The 17,777-nt window shown below is 37.5% G+C and overlaps 1 long non-coding RNA gene across 3 annotated transcripts; it reads left to right on the top strand.

The window, feature by feature from the left end:
- The first annotated feature begins 1,090 nt into the window (after window positions 1-1,090).
- Window positions 1,091-15,734, top strand: LOC125690794 (uncharacterized). Of its 3 annotated transcripts, XR_007375801.1 has the most exons (5): window positions 1,091-1,160; window positions 4,777-4,903; window positions 13,708-13,840; window positions 14,304-14,786; window positions 15,033-15,734. It is a non-coding gene; the product is annotated as an uncharacterized LOC125690794 (long non-coding RNA). The 3 variants fall into 3 exon arrangements; XR_007375800.1 differs by lacking the exon at window positions 14,304-14,786; XR_007375799.1 differs by lacking the exons at window positions 13,708-13,840; window positions 14,304-14,786.
- The last annotated feature ends 2,043 nt before the right edge of the window (window positions 15,735-17,777 follow it).

Raw genomic sequence — 17,777 nt, 5'->3', positions numbered from 1 at the left:
TTGAGCTATAGGTATAAAGCAAACAAGGAAGTCGATGACAATGCTGAAAATATTTTTTGTCGCATAAAAAGCTTCCTTTTACTAGATTGAGCATGGGATCATAAGTAATATTACACAATTTTGAGAAGATATTAAGAAATTTCAGCACATTTGCATTTTCAGATTAGCTGGTGAGCTTCACAACTGTGACCTGAATTATGGCTCTCCTGTGGTTTCTATTTATACATTCTTTTTTCCACTACAAATAAATTATGAAATACATTTAAAGTCATGAGTTAATGAAAAAAAAAAAAATCAAAAGTATAACGGGCCCAGCTGTTTGGAATAGTGTCATTTTTTGCTGTCATAATAATAATAATAAAAGCCACTAAATCTCTTCCTTGCATAAATGTATCCATTTACTTCCTCAGCATCTCAGTGAATGAAACTTTGACCAATACAATGTATCTGGACTGTCACTCCTGTGTGTGTCAGTAAGGATCAAGGGGGGATTAGTGAAGAATCTGTATGTGATTCAATGCTTACCACATTGTCAGCTTCTCAGGAAAGTAGGATCCTGGGTCATAGAAAAGGAAATAGAACTTTGTTTTCATTGTGTTATCTTGTGTTTGAACAATGCTATTGCTTACCTCTCTGGCAGCAAAACTACCAAGAACACTGTAAAAAGATTTTCATACTGTGTTTACCATAAAGACTTCTCATAGAAGTGCTCACATAATTGTTGTAATTAAGGGTTTTGAAGAACTTTTCTTCAAGATTTAGGCCAGAAGTATCTACATAGTTGTCAAATACTGGTTCTGCTGTAGCACTCAGTAATTCATCTCCACAGGGGAAAAAAAAAAAAAAAAAAAAAAAAAAAATTACCGCTGGAAGTCAAAGAATTGTCTAGATTGAAAGACTTTCAAGATCACCAAGTTCAACCAACAGCCTGACATTCTGAGTCCCATCACTGTATGGGAACTGTTGAGTCACAGCCTGAACCACTGATTGATCACCTGAGCAAAGGACTGAGTCAGTTGTGGGAGCACAGGTGAAAGCAATTCAGCTGTGTGACCTCCTAGACCCCCCATTTAAGGGCTGACTGCCACTAGGGGAAGATCTCTTTCTGGAGATTTCCCCTCTGTGGAATCTTTCTTGCAAATCTAGGTCTTTGGATACAGGTGAGCATTCTTTTCCTGTTTGTTTCTTTTCCTGTTTTCACTATGATAATCTTTTCAGCTTCAACATATCACTAAAACCTGTCCCTAGTGCTGCATCCACACATCCCTCCTGGAATGGGGGCTTCACCACCTCCCTGAGCAGTCCAAGCCAATGCTTGACCACCCCCTCTGTACAGAAATTCTGCCTAACATCCAATCTAAACCTCTTGTGGCACAGTTTGTGACTGCTACCTTGTCTCCTTTCACTTATCACCTGAGAAAAAGAGAACAGTGCCCTTGTTGCAACTTCGTTTCATGTTGTAGGGAGCAATAAGGCCTTCCTTCATCCTTCTCCTAACTAAACAACCTCAGTTCCCTCATTAGTATTATTTTCCAGTCCCTTTGCTAGCTTATTATTCTTCTCTGTGCACAATCCTTTAAGGGAGGGGCCAAACTCAACTCAGCATTTGAGGTGCAGTCTCGCTCGCAGTGTCTGCTCAGTGAGGCATATATTCGTGCCATGGAGCTTTTCAGGAAAACAATTCAACCACATCAGGTGCATACTCTCTGTTAATAGCCTGTTAGGGTGATGGGTATTGATTAAAAATCCGGAGATATAAACCTACCTGGTTTAATTTTCAAAAACGTGAAATATACAGATCATTAGTTGAAGAACTGTATTATTTTTCTCAGTGTTCTTACAAATAATGCATATTTTCAGCTTATGCATACGTTGACTTTTCTTAGCTGGGGAGAAAGAGCTGCGGTACAAATAACATGGCGTAGCTATTTACTCAGCAGTCCATCCAAAATGACCTGAATAAGGTGAAAATTTTTCATTGCGGCAGCTTTCTATTGGTGCATTAGAGGATTTGTAGTGAAAGATGTTCTTTTCACAGATTTATTTTTAATAAGAAACAAAAAACGCCATCTAAACCAAAATATTTAACCATGAAATTGCATTCTTTTTAATTCCAAAATGCTCCATAATGCCTACTGAGATGCTTCTGGCTCCTGTTGTAGTCAGGGGCCTGTTTTCCTATCTGGACTTAATCTCCTGTGACCTGCCACTATCTCAGCTTTATGGCTATGGACATAACCTCATCTCTGATGAATTGAGGAAAATACAGTCTAATAATGTAGCTACTCAGGGGAATGAGAATATGAATCACTCAAACTTTAATATCTGTGAGGGCCAAAAATTTGTATTCAGAGCTCCCCTGGAAAATTCTGCTCTGCTAAGGGGAAAAAAAAAATATCAGAAACATTTTTAATTATTTCTAGACACACAGATCTCATTTACTTCTGTATAAATACAGTGACTTCCATTAAATTAGCTTAGAATTTTATCTGTGCATAAACCTAGCAATGTGTGTGAAAGGCTTAGTCTGAGGTTTGTGTAGAAGTGACTTCATCTGGTAGGATGAAGGGGGGGGTAATGGGTGCTCAGACTGTACTGGAGCTGTTGGTATGCTTAACCAATACTGTGTTTGTATGGAGAAGTTTTTTGTTGACAGCTTTATTAATCCTTTTTCCCAGTTGATAGCATTTCAGACAAAGCATTTTTTACACACGAGCTGTGTATGTGGCATGGCCTGTGCAACTGAAATCTGTGAACTACAGTGTCAGCTTGACATCAATTACTGTCTGAGGCTCTAGGATAGGTATCTTCAAGCATCAAACAAGAAGTTGTATTTCAAAGCCTTGAAACCAGCAGCATGTCTGAATGCTCTCCAATTTGGATAGAATATTCTCAGTTTAGATTGCTTAATCAATGCTCTGACTTCACTTAATCGGCATACAATAATATAAAAATAAAGCTTCTCTGTTTAAAAAATTGCTTGTCATTTCCAGTCTGGCTGCAAAGGTCTGTGCATTCATGTCTGCCGATCTGCTAAATCTTTATGCCGCCTCCTCTATGGAGAGTCATTAAGCTTAGACTTCTTCTAAGCCTCTCCAGGGCTTGTTTTAAAACATGTCAAAACTGTTGGACAGCAGCTTGTTAAAAACTCCCATATTATGGATCATTCTGATTGACTGGCCATAAATTAATGCCAGTTCTGTTGTTGTTATTTTTAACATATGTTGCTAAGATACTTACATGTCATAACTGAGCCATTAAGTGTGGGCTGGCACACAGGTACTTAATGCATGTAAGCTCTTCTATTTTTTTATTTTTATTAACTTGCACTCTTATAGTAATTAGAAATCTGAATAACTATTATTCAGTGTAACTGTAAGACATTAAGAGGCTGATTTTCAGATAGGCTATTCACCCATATTTTCATTGGCTTTAGCTCAACGGTGTCACTGCTTCCTAATCTTACATTGGTTCAGGGTACACCATAGCCCTGCAGTTAACACACAGACCTGCAAGAGGCTGTTAACTACAAGCCAGCACTGTACACCAATGCTTCGGACCCAATCACTTTGACATTTGTTTATATCCACACAGAGAGTAAAGGATGAGTGTGCCCTACACCCATCATGAATCTATCTAAGCACTTTGCCAGAAGCTAGTGCTTAAACCATGGAGATGGCCAGATGCATCCCATCATGCCTTTATATTTCATCTGCTTTAAGATGGTGACCTAGTTCTTTACAGAGAGAGTGGTGGGATGCTGGAACAGGGTGCCCAGAGAGGATGTAGGTGCCCTGTCCCTGGAGGTGTTCAAGGCCAGATTGGATGGGGCCCTGGGCAGCCTGGTCTAATATTAAATGTGGAGGTTGGTGGTCCTGCATGTGGCAGGGAGGTTGGAGCTTCATGATCTTTGAGGTCCCTTCCAACCCAAGCCATTCTGTGACCTGTGATTCAGAGTAGGCATGGAACAGTTTCAGTGCACATCTTCTTTCAAAGAGGCAGGTAGGCACAACGCATAGGAAACCATGGTGCTAGAATTCACCTGAGCTCAAACATGAGAATTGCTTATTCTTCTGGTGGGCAAAGGGAGCAGGAGGTAGAGAAGAGGGGAACAATCCCCCTGTATTTCAGGGTCATTATTTCCTGTCAGGGAGGTCTTTTCTCTCTCTTCCTTTGTATGCGCCAACTGAGTGTGTGAGTCATGTCTTTCCTCTCATTCCCCTCCCTGTTACGCCACAAAGATGGGCTATCCCCTTCATTTGTAACTTGCTTCTCAGAGCTCAAGAGCAAGGATGCAGACTAAGTTCTGTCAGAATATGACTAGATATTTTTTAATGTCAGAAAGAATTGGGCCCTAGTGTCTGAAGACAGATTTTAAGCATTTTTTAAGTCTCTGGTCCAAGTTAAGCCAGTTTTTTTGTCCTACCAATTCACAGGAAGAATGATATTATCTATTTTCTGTTTGTATGCTATAAATACAATTTGAGTCAATTGCATTTATGATACTTTGAACTTTAAATATTTCCTGCAATTTCCAGGAAGACTTCATTTAAAAAAATAAATCTACTGGCCAAGAATTATATGCAGAGATGATTTGGCAATTTATTCAGAGTAATGGAGAAAGTCCAAAGGAAAAGAAAAATCATAGTCTACTTGGAACAATTTTTAAGGAAGAAAAAATAGGAGGAAAATCATCAGGAGAAAAAATGACATATAATTCACTTTAATATAATTCAGGATTAACAGATTTTGAACATTTCTTAATCTGACTTGCAGGTGGTGATCTGCTGCCAGAATAAATAAATTTCAGGAAGTGCCAAGGCCGCTCAGCCATTTACTGTGATTTCACTCCTACATAAGGAATTTGTATCACCAACTTTCTTCAAGTATCTCCTCTATTATAGTAAGTATTTAAGATGCATGATTTTCTGTGTCAGAAGTTCTAGAAAATAAGAATGATGTGAGTTCTGGAAGGTCCAACTCCAGTCCTAGATCTTGCTGGCAAAAACAGAATTTTAGCATAGACATGTTAAACATATGTAAGGCTGGGTAAGGCTTTGGATTAATTGCAGTTGTCAGTATCTGTAACTTGTATTTTTCTCATCTCTATGAAGTGGACATTTGCAGAGTGTGTAAAATTTTTCTACTAGTCTTATTACCTGACATTAAATTTTTTTACTTGTTGCATCTGTATTTGCAACTTTTAAATCAGTGTCAGTCACTTTTCATCATTCAAAAAAAGAACCCCTCATCCAATATCAAAAGCAAACAAACAAAAATCCATTGATAATTCCAACAACTAGGCTTTGGAGTAGAGACCTAATTAGTTCTTATTGAGCTCGATCCAAAGTTCAATGAAGTAATTTGGAGACTTTCAATTAAAGTTAATTGACTTTAGAACAAAGTTCTTTCTCAAGCACATTGATTTAGCAATATTGGGTTGCAAATAGTCACCCTATCGTCAATCAGCAACGTTACCCACGGATGTTAGGTTCTGTTTCTGATTGTTTCTGGGAAAACTGCTGCCTAAGTTGGTGATGCCCCTGTGGCCATATAGAGGGCATGGAAAAACTTTATGTGCTGGGTACCCATTTATGTGGCAGTCACCAAAGCCTTCAGGCTTCACTCCTTCTGGCTTCACTGCAGAGTTTTCATCAGAAGTGTCAACATTAACAAGATTTTAAACTGCAGGCGAATATAGAACATCATTTGATCCTGGCAAAGAAGTGTTTGCCTCAGCACTTGCGGGATAATGTAGAGTAAGCAGCAAATCATTGATGAATTTGTAATGCAACACCGGTCCCAGGAGTGCTCAGGCAAAATTGCTGCAAAGAAGAAGGAAAGACACCAAAAGTGATTAAATGGAGAGATAGATTCAGACCTTGGGAGAACTCCAGGGAAACTCCTTTAAAATAAATAAATAAATAAAAAAGAGTAAGTTAAGGGGGGGGGAGGGGGGAGGGGCTAGGGTAAGAAAATGGGGTACAGAATCATGTGCTTAATTATTTCATTCTGTCTTGATGAAAACCAGCAGGAGCCAACAAATGATGCATGTTTATGGAACCTTAACTGGTCTGGAATTGCCCTTGCACTTACTCTAATTTTGTGTGGTACTGTGACTATGGATTGTCCACTCTTCAAGTGAAACTTTTGTACATTATGTCAGGCCATTAACTCTCATCACTGTTAAATGCCTAATTCGCTTTTGCTGATGCAGGGATAATTAGTAAACACATGCTAAAATTTGTTTGTTATTTAATCGATATTGGTACATTTAAAAATGCAGCAAGTTCACTAACAATATTCACTAGTACCAAATGGAGATTAGAGACTTTCAGTGGAGTTGCTTTATTGTCATAAAGGTACAACACATCTATTAACATGGACATTTGGTCCTTAGAATAACACTTCAGTGAATGAGTGGAAGCATTGGTACTTGAGGTGTCTGTGCTCATTTTCCATTTTTACTATGTATTTGCTCTCTGAGCATGAGTGAGTCTCTCATGGACCAGCCATAAAAGGGCTGACAATGATTTTCTTGTATGCGCTGGCTACTTGGACAGTCTGCTTTACAATGGGGCTTTTCAATGTGGTCTCCTACTGTATTTCTGTACCTGGGAAGTAGTGCTCCAGTTCCATTTGGTGTCCCAGGCTACTTAAAGTAACAAATTTAAGTTGGTTTTGGATAATGACATCAAGATTAAAAAAAAAAAAAAAAAAAAAAAAAAAAACTCTCCCTATTGTATTAGCAATTCCCAGAGTATTCCACTCCCTTTGTAAATTTATTTTAGAGACTAAGCAAGGTTATGCTGCAATATGAAATACAGTGATCTGTTTAAAGGTAGTTGCAAAGCTCTGGCTAACGATTGCATAAAGTTGAGATTAGAGAGTACGTTCCACCTACTGATAGCAAAATTACGAAGTCTACGTACCGAAAATAAATCCTCAATTAAGGAAAACAAAGCAGCTTTTAAGTGATCGTTCTGAAAATTTCAGTGTCATTTGAAGTCATTTCTGCTGAATGTTTTGTACTTGACATGTTATATCCTGCTCTTTCTTAAATATGCTTCTCTATTTTTTTTTTTTTAAAGTAAGATGCCTTTTACTTTGTGGTTGTAGTCTTGGAGGTAGATAGGGATGACATTCTTTTACGATATGCAGAATTGGGGATGCCACTTCAGTCTACACTGGCCCAAAATGCTGTAAGGATCTTTAGCTCCATGCTTATATCCAGGCCGGTGGCCATCTAAAAGAATTTTAGCCTCCAAAGTTCCATCAGAAAAGTGGAGGGCAGTGTAGATGGGCAAAGAAGCCCAGGCGTGGGCAGTGAAACCCCTGCCTATTTCGTGACAAATAGGTACCACACAGCTTTTTCAAATCTGTAGTGAAGCACATGCTGAAGGGGTTAGTCAGGAAAGGAGAGCCTACTTTTTCCCTTCAATTCAGAAAATAAAAGAAAGTTATCTCTTGGGCATAACCTTAGTAAAAGGCAATGCCTTGCTGACAGGGAAACATATTTAGCACCATGATTTGTTGGGAGTGTTTGTACTTTTTTCCTGAGAAATACATTTAGCCTCTTGATAACACTAGATGATAGGATTCTGCCCTGTGGGCAGATGTGCACGGTAATAGATGGTGCCTGAGGCATATCTGCCCACATTTTGTGGACTCTCTTTTGTTAACATGACTGGATAGTTTAGTTTTATTACATCAACTGTTGAGAACAATCTCTCTTTAGTGTCAGAAATTAATATGTTATTTATAATCATGCAGATTTTAGGTATGCACCACTTGCAATAGCAGTATGATTTTTTTAAAATGTATGGTAAAAATAAATGTGTCACTTCCTTTTTGTTGAAGATGCTTTAAAATTGGTGGACCGGTCATACTTATTTTGAAAGAATCTATTTTTTACTGTTATTTCAAATGATGAAAATTCAAGGAAGATGAATGTGGCTGGAAATTGTTTTTGCTTCTTTTGAATGTCTGTGCAGTATGTCTGGGTATCTTGCTCTCTGTACTGTCAAGTGAGGCTGAGACAATGTCAGTTTCCTTGAAGTTTTGTTGTTAAGGTTCCAGCTTGATACAGATGTTGTTTGCATGTATTCAGGTACATGAGTAGTCCTTCTGAAGTCTGTTGGAAAAATCTTAACTCCACTGTTGTCAGTTCTAAAACTCACACTCCTCCTGGTGAGGCCAAACTGATCACATTTTTCAGTGGAACAGTTTTGCAGAAGGGGAAGGAAATTGTTTTGGGTTCATATGTTTTTCCAGTGAATTGAGGATAGTCTGTATTTTAAGGTTTTGTAGCAGATGTGGTGCAAGCAGCCACGGAGAACTGTCAGAAACAATTCAGTTTTGTAAGAGTCATCTGGTTTAGTAATGCCAGCTCTATATTTTGTCCTGTCTACGTTTACGTTATATATTAATGATAACTATATTACTACATTGATATGAAGTGTCATCTGAAGTGGCTTCAATAACATTTAGATACAATTCATATAAAGCTTCTTACTACATCAAACTAAAGCCAATCAATCATATAAAAATTAATTGACTTATCATTATCAGAATGCTTTTGTTTTAGATTTCTGAATCTGTTTTCAAGACATTTGTTTAATAGGAAATTCGGAAGTAATGGAATTCTTTCTGATATGGAGCATAATCAAATTCTGAAGGGTCAGGATTTTCTGCAGAACAGAAATTTCCATTTTGACTATCTCTAAATGCAGCCAGTTCTTAACTCAGTGTATCTTTTTACCAATGCAGTGGAAAGCTGTGCACTAAAATGCTATGCAAATTTGGAGCTTAGTGGTCTATTCTTGTTATTCTTGATCAAAATGACATGAACATATGATCATACTGCTGATCAAATATGTTCTGCCCCAAATCTCAATTTCTTTTTTTTTTTTCCAGAAGATAATGTCCGTTTTTTATGGTTGCTTTTACTCAGACACTCCTCCTCATTTCTGGTGACAAGACTTTTTAAATAGAATCCAAGCTTTTGTACAAAATAGCATGTTTATTTTATCCTCCTCCTGCCCTCAGAAAATGATTTCATGACACACAGTCACAAGTAAATCATACTTCTAGTACTAAAAGCTTTTGCATGAGACTGATGTTCAATGCAGCCTCTTTTCTTTATTCTCTTATTTGCTCCTATTTATTAATTTCTTGGTAGTCTTAAGTTCTTGGCAGACTACAATATACCAACAACATCTCTTTATCTGCTTGCCTGTTAACTTTACCTACAGAACCACAGTGTTCATTTTAATTTCACTTTAATGGCAATTGACTGGGATTGTCTCTGACTTTATATTATTTTATACGAATATAATGCCCTTGGGTTAAGTGGAATGCATCCTGGTTTATCCTTGTGGCTGCAAAAAAATGATTTTTGGACATGTAATTGCGTATTGAAAATGTTAAACCCTTGGGTAATATAAATACCTGACTGGTGATAATATCCTCAGAAGGTTTCTGTTTCTTTCCTATAATATCTGCATTACAAAAAGTTTTCTTCACGCAAAGTCATGCAAGCCATTTGTTTGAACAGGGCTGACTGTGGTACAATAACATTCCCAGCTGTTTGATGGGAACCTTTCTCATACAAGCTAAGTGACAAGTAGTAGTGTAAACCCTCCTTTACTCTTGTATTGGACCTTGAAAATCTGTTAAGATCAGGGAGGACAAAGGAAGTCAAGGACGGGCAGGACATAATAAAAAAAAAAAAAATTGAATGCATCACAAGCAGAAGCAAACGTAGTGAGTTTTGCATTTAAATGAAATTTTATATACTCACAGGAAGCATCATCTAGTGGTTAAAGTATAGAACTGGGAGCTGAGCAATGCTGCTTCTATTCTTGGCCACAATGCTGCAGATTTTGTTCCAAATAGGGAAGAGCAGAGGTCAAAAATATACCTATATAAAAGAGCTTTCCATTTTTAATAATAGCATGAGATAAGGCCATATCCCGGAGCATTAAAGAGAATAAGAACTTTGATTTTAGATTTTCATGAAAACCAGCTCAGAATTTCAAAAAAGGGACAGATCAGAGTTGGATGAAAATGGATATGAGAGGAAAGTCATATTCGTTCTGAAATCATGTGAACAGAGGTATGTAAGTATAGTATGGGGTCAGCAAATATAGAAAGTATGACAGGTAGCAATGGCACAATAATTAGTTAAGAGGTCATAAAATGTGTCTATCTCATACACCCATGAGATTTCAGTAGCAGTGCAGCATGGAATGTTAAAAGCCTCTTCCTATATGGGTATAAAATTACTTATAGAGAGATATTTGTGTGAAGTTCATAGTAAAATTTATGGTGTTCACAGGGTCTGTGCTTGCTATTGAATAAGAATGAATTCAGGCAAATTCATACCCAAATTGTGCTCAACTGCACAGGTAACATACGTATGTGAAGCTGCCACATGAAAGAATTAATTTCAGCTGAGACAAGTTGGAAAGATTGCAATTAAACAGATCTGTAGCCCTCATTTGCAGTCTCCTAGTACACCTTCATGCCATCACCAGGTTCTCCACATACCTGCAGTGTTCAGGATCTTATAAAAAAAATTTAGCTTTTAATTTACAGAGCCCAAATTTATCTCCTAGATTTCTCCTCTGTTAAAGCCAACTGCTCTGTGTTCTAGATTCTGAAGCTGAAGTTACTTGGATGTGCTGTAGGTGAAGATGTATGCCTTTATAGTCATGTAGACACAGAACAGTTTGTCTCTAAAATGAACATCAGATGTAGATTAAGCTTCTAATTTTAAGGACATTGATGTGTTCTTTAAGTCTTCTTCTAAGGGGGTTGGACTCAATGATCTCTGGAGGTCCCTTCCAACCCCTACAATTCTGTGATTCTGTGAAGTCTTGGTCCTCTACAAGCGCTGAATGTCTTGCACTTCAGGCGTATTAGGATTTCAGACTTAGAAATGAATGCCGCATCTGCAGGATACAACATAAAAGACATTCTTTGAGTGTGGTGTTGACACCCTCTTTTTGACCTAAAGGCGTTTGTCCAGTAGGGAGATCCTGTTTCAAATCCCACCTCTAAGTAGATATGAACTTACTTGCATTTTCTACCTCGCACAAGAGCAGCTTAAGGACCAAGTTATAGAGTAAATTTTGAGAAGAGGTAATGGGTCAGAAAGTTTAGGCTTTCTGTCCCTTAGAAATTGGATCATCTTTAACTGTGAAGTGATTAAACGCTCATTGGATTGAAGAGAGATGAAGAGAGAAAGGAAGTGTGTGAATGAATGAACTGCACGAAGGAGCGGGGGGTGTAGTGTCAAATACCTTTGGACTTTTGAAGGATTGGAAGCCCAGATCTCAAGTGAGAGTTCCAAGTATGTTGGAGAGGATCTTGTCTGTATTTTGTGAGAAAGGAATGGCTTAAGTGTCCATCTTCAGGAAGAGCATTTGTAACTATGAATTTCAAGAGAAGCGGCAGCTCAGAATAGTAGCTGTCCTAGGGGATAGGGGGAGAAAAAAGTCACTTCTGTCTCCAGCACCACCACTCGGCCAGCATTAGCACATTGCTCTTCCATATGTCACATTCTGAGGCACCTAATTGTCCTCATGCAATATATAGTAACACATCAGTATCCAAGTCAGAATAGGGATGGTGAAGCATCAAAGTATCAAGGAATGTTTGGCTTTCTGAGGATACAGGCCATTACAGTTTTTACATCAAGGATTGCAGTGACATCTGTAAGCTTCTTTGTGAAGCTATTTAAAATCTCTGAATAAAAAATGAAGTGGCAGTAGTTCTCCAATTCAGAATGGATTAAAAGGAGAGGCAAGGTTTTAGGGGAGAGATTATCTTTTATTAGATCATCAGTTATATTTGAAAAAGCAGGACAGTTTTCAGGAATGAATCCCTCTCCATTGAAATCATGATCACTACTTGTTACAAGATATTCAAAACAAAATCAAACTACTAGTTGTCTCTTTCTATCACTTTCTCATTTTATTGCAGGAAGTTATTTTTCTCACATTACAGCAGGGAGTTTCAGTTGTTTGTTTGTTTGTTTTTCTGATTTTCTGCTTATTCTAGTTAATCATTTTGCCTGAGGTACAAATTTCAGAAGCTGGACTATGCTACCTTTACAGCTCCAGAGATTTTTGCAGCAGCAGAATACCCATCTGCCTTGTTCCATCTGGTTTCCACTTCTGCCTCTGCCACCCAAAGGCACAAACACAGAGAGACAGGCCCAGCATTTTGCAGCTTAGCATTCATGCAAGGATGGAGTGTACTAACTGATAAAATATTTAATAGTTAATAATTGTATTTTAAAAAATAGGGCTCTAAGAACAGCCAACACATGTTGCATTGAAGTTAAGGGACCCCATGGCATTTGAATTCATGGCTAAAAAAGTTAGTTCCTTGACGGTTAAAAAGAGGAGGGAAGTTAAGGATTTCTTAACTGTGTGTTTCTACAATTACAGTTGTTTTTTGGTGCAAAGTTAATCTGCAGTGTCTGTCTCTATGCCCATTCTCCTGCTCTTTTTTGACTTCAGTGTTTATAGTTAGGCATCCAACAATTTCTGCAAGTGTTCTACAGAGGGACCAAACTGTTCATTTTCTGTTTTCTCTTTAAAATCTTCACTGACTTTCAGAATTCAAGCATGGAAATGCATTTATTAGAAAGCAAAGCTGAGCAAAAATAAAAAAAGTGACACTTTGCTGGGGTTTGGCTGTAGCCACCATATCCAGTAAAGTGAAAACTCTACTAAAAGATGTCCTCAGGACCCAGTCCAGTTTTACATCCTTCCAAATTCAGGGAGATCTGTCAGAAGCTTTTGTCTCAGGCTGACTCCTCAGCTAGGGTTCAGCTACTGAAATGCTAATGTACCTGTGTATTTTTTCCTTTTAAACAGTTTTCTTAAACTTTTGCTCATTTTGCTGTCTCTTCACAACACCAAGAGTTCATGAATATACTGGCTCTATCCATACAAATCTAAATTGTGACAAGCTAACACCAGTACCTTCTGTTGTGAGCTCAATGAGATAGTTATGGAGTAAAGCATTCACATACATGAACAAGAGTAATGATACCTTAGCCTTTTGTTTTCCCCTTTTCTTCCTGATCCTTCTATTAAATATACAAAATATAAGGGTTGCTTCATGTAACTTTATAGGTTTGAATAGAAAATCATGAATTGTGAAGAGGCAACTTGAAAACTACCAGTGAGAATAACAGGGCATTGAAAGTCAATTAGTTGCAAGGCACTGGGATTTTTGGGAAGAAAGTATCATAATAGTACCACATAATAGCTCCATTATAAAACTATAGATTCTCTGCAGAGCAATGTTAATGAACTCCTTCAAAACTTCAAGGAAGGTTACAACAGTCTAGATTCACTTGCTGCCTTAGTTTAATTTAGGCATACCTTGATGTTTCTACAGTCACTTGATGCTGATTAATGGAGGAAACTTCATAGCCCACTAAATGTGCAGCTGAGTTTACAAAATGTATCAAATTTAATAATCATTAATAAAAGTCTAAATATATCACAAAATGAGCTAGATTACAAAATATAATCCAGTAAAGCAAAATAATACAAAATGCTAATAAGTAGAAATAAAGTAAAATATTACATTTAAGGGTGGAAGATACTGAAACATTAACATATTATGTTTATTTGTTGTTGTGTGTGTGTTTTTTTTTTTTTTTTTTTTTTTTTTGTTTTTTAGACATTACTAAATTGAAGTTTTAGGAGTTGAGGCAAAATGTATTGGCTCCCAAGTCTTTCACAGGAGCGAGACGTTGTTTATTCTACTATCAGTAAATTCATTACGAAGAAGCATGAATGCACAAAATTTCCTGGTAAGACTGAGTGTTCTGAGCTCAGATGGTGCAGGGGGCTCCACTGATGACACTCATTCTTCTGCCTCCACTCCATTCAGATATGCTGCTACATGTCACCAGGACATATTAAAATGTAGCATATTTCTTAAAAGCTATTCAATTCCTTCTCATTTCTGTAGGTGCATGAAAAATGCTTTTGTTGGCTCAGGCATTGATAAAGTAGTAGCAATTTCTGCAAGCTTAACTACTCAACTTTATTATTTATTTGGAGAAATTTTACAGAGCTGGGCAGGGAAAGTGAAATTGAGGAAACTGCATTGCAGTTTACAGTTAAAAGAACTTGGTAATTAGCATAGAATAAGAAAGGAAAAAAAAAAAAAAAAACAACAGAACAGAACAGAACACTCCTCTGTATAGATACTGGCAAGCTTTTTTTAATTTTTATTTTTTAATAGAAATGTTCCTTTCTTTCAATTTGCAGAGGATTTCAGTGAGCACTCCACAGCCCTTTGATAGACTTACCACTGTTCCAGAGAAACCTGTAGAACCTTACTAAGAAAATGAACCCTTTGAGTAAGGAGCTGCAAGAAAAAATGCTCAAAACTACTGCTATACACAAGTACTTCTACTAATCTAGCAATTTTTAATATCACAGTTAGGCTTCTAAGGACCAATCCTAAACACCATGAAGTCAATAGGAAAACTGCTTATGGCTTCCAGAGCCTTAGGATCAGCACTTCAGTCTGTTGGGTTTTGTCTGGTTTATTTTTATTTTTTTTTATTGTATGAAATGTGGATAAGAAGATCATTGAATGGCAAGGATTGGAGTTTCCTAATGTGCTCATTCAGCAGACAAGAAGCACTGGAAACTGGAACTTCTGAGTGCTGCTGCTGCACTTTGCCCTTGACTGGCTGTATGACTTATGCACACTGGCTCCTGCTGGAAACTCCAGCTTTCTTGTTGGTAATCTATTGTTAAGAGCTTGAAAATAAATATGTGAAATCAATTTCTTTTCCTTCCTGTACCCAGCAGCTGCAAAATTTCAAATTAAGTATCTTTGGGGGTACTGAAATAATGCTTGAAGGCAGCGAAGTAGGAAATTCTAGGCCTGCAGGCAGATCTGCCTTGGCCAGAAAGAGAAAAAAGAATTGCATGCAAAAGTACATTCACAAAAGCATTTCTCCTTAGAATAATAATATATTCTTTCAGGTACAATAGAGTGCAGAATAATTCTGCTGAAGACAACACTATTACTGCAGGAGAAAAGCTAAGCTTTGCTCATGAAGAGCAGAGATCTTTCCTATTTTCCTTTATGGAAACTGTCATTCACAAGAAGACATAGGGAGGAAAAAGGAGCAACGTGAAGGAAAAAAGAAGGAATAGGAGTGGGAGGCTGCCATGGTGATGACCAACCTTCCACTGCTTTAAGTCCTTAAGTGTATTACATTCTATATTCTGGATTTAATTATGGTGCTGGAGTGTAATGCTAATAACACTGCACAGTTTTATCTTCTCTCTCTGTCTGATGTACATCTAATTAAAATAGGCATTAATTAATATGTGCTGAACTTTAGGTGATTAAAGTATTATAAATAATATATTATAATTTATAGCACATGGATCATTGTAAAACAGTTTAAATTAATGTCACCAACTAAGATGTGACAGTTCTTGAGTGCATTGCCTGGCAGGGAGCAGAGCAGTGTAAAGTGACCGCCTACATCTCCATGTCCCAGCACCCAGTAAGAGGTCAGTTTAGTTCCAGTCCCCAGGCTTCCTTCTCAAGCCATCTGCTCTATATAAGATGGGCTTTTAGTTCTCTAATTATCCCACATCATCAATGTCCTTTTGTTGTGAGTGATACAGGGGAGATAATTAATTGAATATTGAAATAAAAATTATTAACTTTCACAGTGGCTTATGTAAGTTATATCTTTGCATTCATACAGTAGTTATGATTAAGGATGTACACTGTCAGCAAACTAGATCGCTTGGTCTTGAGTGCCTATTTAGAGGATAACTCAAAAGGGCACTAAATATGGTTGTGAATGAAATATGTTAGTACTAGATCTATGCAAGAGCCAAGGGTACCTTACTGCTAAATAGGGGAAGTCATGGTCAAAGCAGACAGACTTTTAAATGTGGTGCTACCCTTGCGTACACCTCTGGGATGACAATGTCTTCTCTTTCACACTCCTGCTGAGAGGATGAAGCTCACCTCCCTGCCAGGAGTAATCTCCTTCAGATCTCCTTCATATGGATTATTGTACCAGACAGTTCTTTAGCTTTCAGGAAAAGGGTTAAAGATCTGCTTTTCAAAGTGACTTCTCTGTTCTGGCCTTCCACTCCCATGCCCTACATACACACAGTAAAATCTTCCTGTTAGGAAGGACTCAAATCAAACATTCTGGTTACTCAGAGTTTTGTGAATCTACATCCAGTTTTCAGGACTGCTGTTGGGAAGTGATTCCTTCTTAGAATCACCATGGCAGCAATACTTAACTCGTTCTGGTAAAAATAAATAATAATAATAAAAAGCTTTTTAGACATTTTGTCTATGAAGCACCATGCCAATAGAAAAAGAAGATAGATTTTGTAATTTATTTCACGACAACACAAAATTGGAAGTCTACAATCAGTGGGAAGTAAAAGCCTTCAAAAAAAAAAACTACTAGGTGATAAGTTAAAATTACTGGTTGTCAAATCTATCCTCTGCTTTTATCCGTAACTGTTCTGTTCCTTGTGTAAATGTATGGTTTTATTAGTGTCCACTGGGCCTTTAGACAATAAAGACCTTAGGGTTCCCAAGTTAATGACTGGTATTAATTACCACCAATGTACAAATTTCCTAAATCGCATACCAGTTGCTGTGTTTTATCTGGGGTGTATGTAAAATTCCAGTCTCTTACCTCGCCTTCATGTACTAAGAGTTCCTCTAAGACAAGGCCACTTACAGGTGCCTTGGATAGATGGATTTCTGTTTGGCTGCCAAAAGGGTCAGAGGTTTTGGCCTCTACACAGACTTCAAGGGGGGAAAAAATGGAGATGTTGCTTTGTTTACCTTCCTCTCTGAATTGTACTGTCATTCCAAATGTTGCAGTAATTAAGGAACAGGTTGGTTAATTGCTTATGTAAAGGATATGAAACAAACGTACAACTTTCTAGCCTTCTTCCTGATCTAGCAGTACCTACCCGTATTTTCTTCTGCTTGGAATCTAGCTTGCCTCTGTATTCCTCTTCCTGAGTCCTTCTTTTGTGCTGCGTTCACACAACCACCCATTCCTTGGAAGGTCTGAGACAGTCATAGGTTCCAACTCCTTGATGGCAACCCAATAGGTTGCTGCAGGTTGCAGGCCCCCTTTAACAGACCTAAAAGTTTGTTAGCAGACACTGCATGGTTTCCTCTCTGAAATATCGCATGCTGGGGATCTACATTCTATAAGTACCCATCAATGTCTACTTCACCATTACTCTTCAAAAATAGTTCTTTCTGAAGTGCTTATGAGTTACCAACTGTACACAGGACAATATTTATGGCCAAGGGGCTACCATTACTTCTCACTAGCTAAGACTGTCTCATTCTGTTCTTCTCACAAGAGGAAGAGGACTTGTAAAACTCCTTGCCAAAAGGCATGATAGATGCAAAAATTTTCAAAGGACTGACCAAAGCTCTTAAAAATAAATAAATCCTCTGGGTGTTACTGAATACATAAAAATCATAAATAAGTAAGTTCATGGGCTAAAATTATTAAAGGCAGACAGAGAAGCAAAAAAGCAAGAAGTTTGATGTATGGCTTTCCTGTTTTTAGTGCTCCATAAGCATCTGCTTTTGGCCATGCTTTCTGGTTTGTTTGTTTGTTTGTTTGTTTTTAATTTATTCAATTTTATTATTATTCTTTTTTTAAAAAATTTAATTATCCCTTGACACTAGAACAAAAGATTGTCAAAATTTAC

This window comes from Lagopus muta, chromosome 3 (genome assembly GCF_023343835.1).
Source record: "Lagopus muta isolate bLagMut1 chromosome 3, bLagMut1 primary, whole genome shotgun sequence".
NCBI lineage: Eukaryota > Metazoa > Chordata > Aves > Galliformes > Phasianidae > Lagopus > Lagopus muta.
The sequence above is the reverse complement of the archived record's forward strand: the minus strand, read 5'-3'. Positions and strand labels throughout refer to the sequence as shown.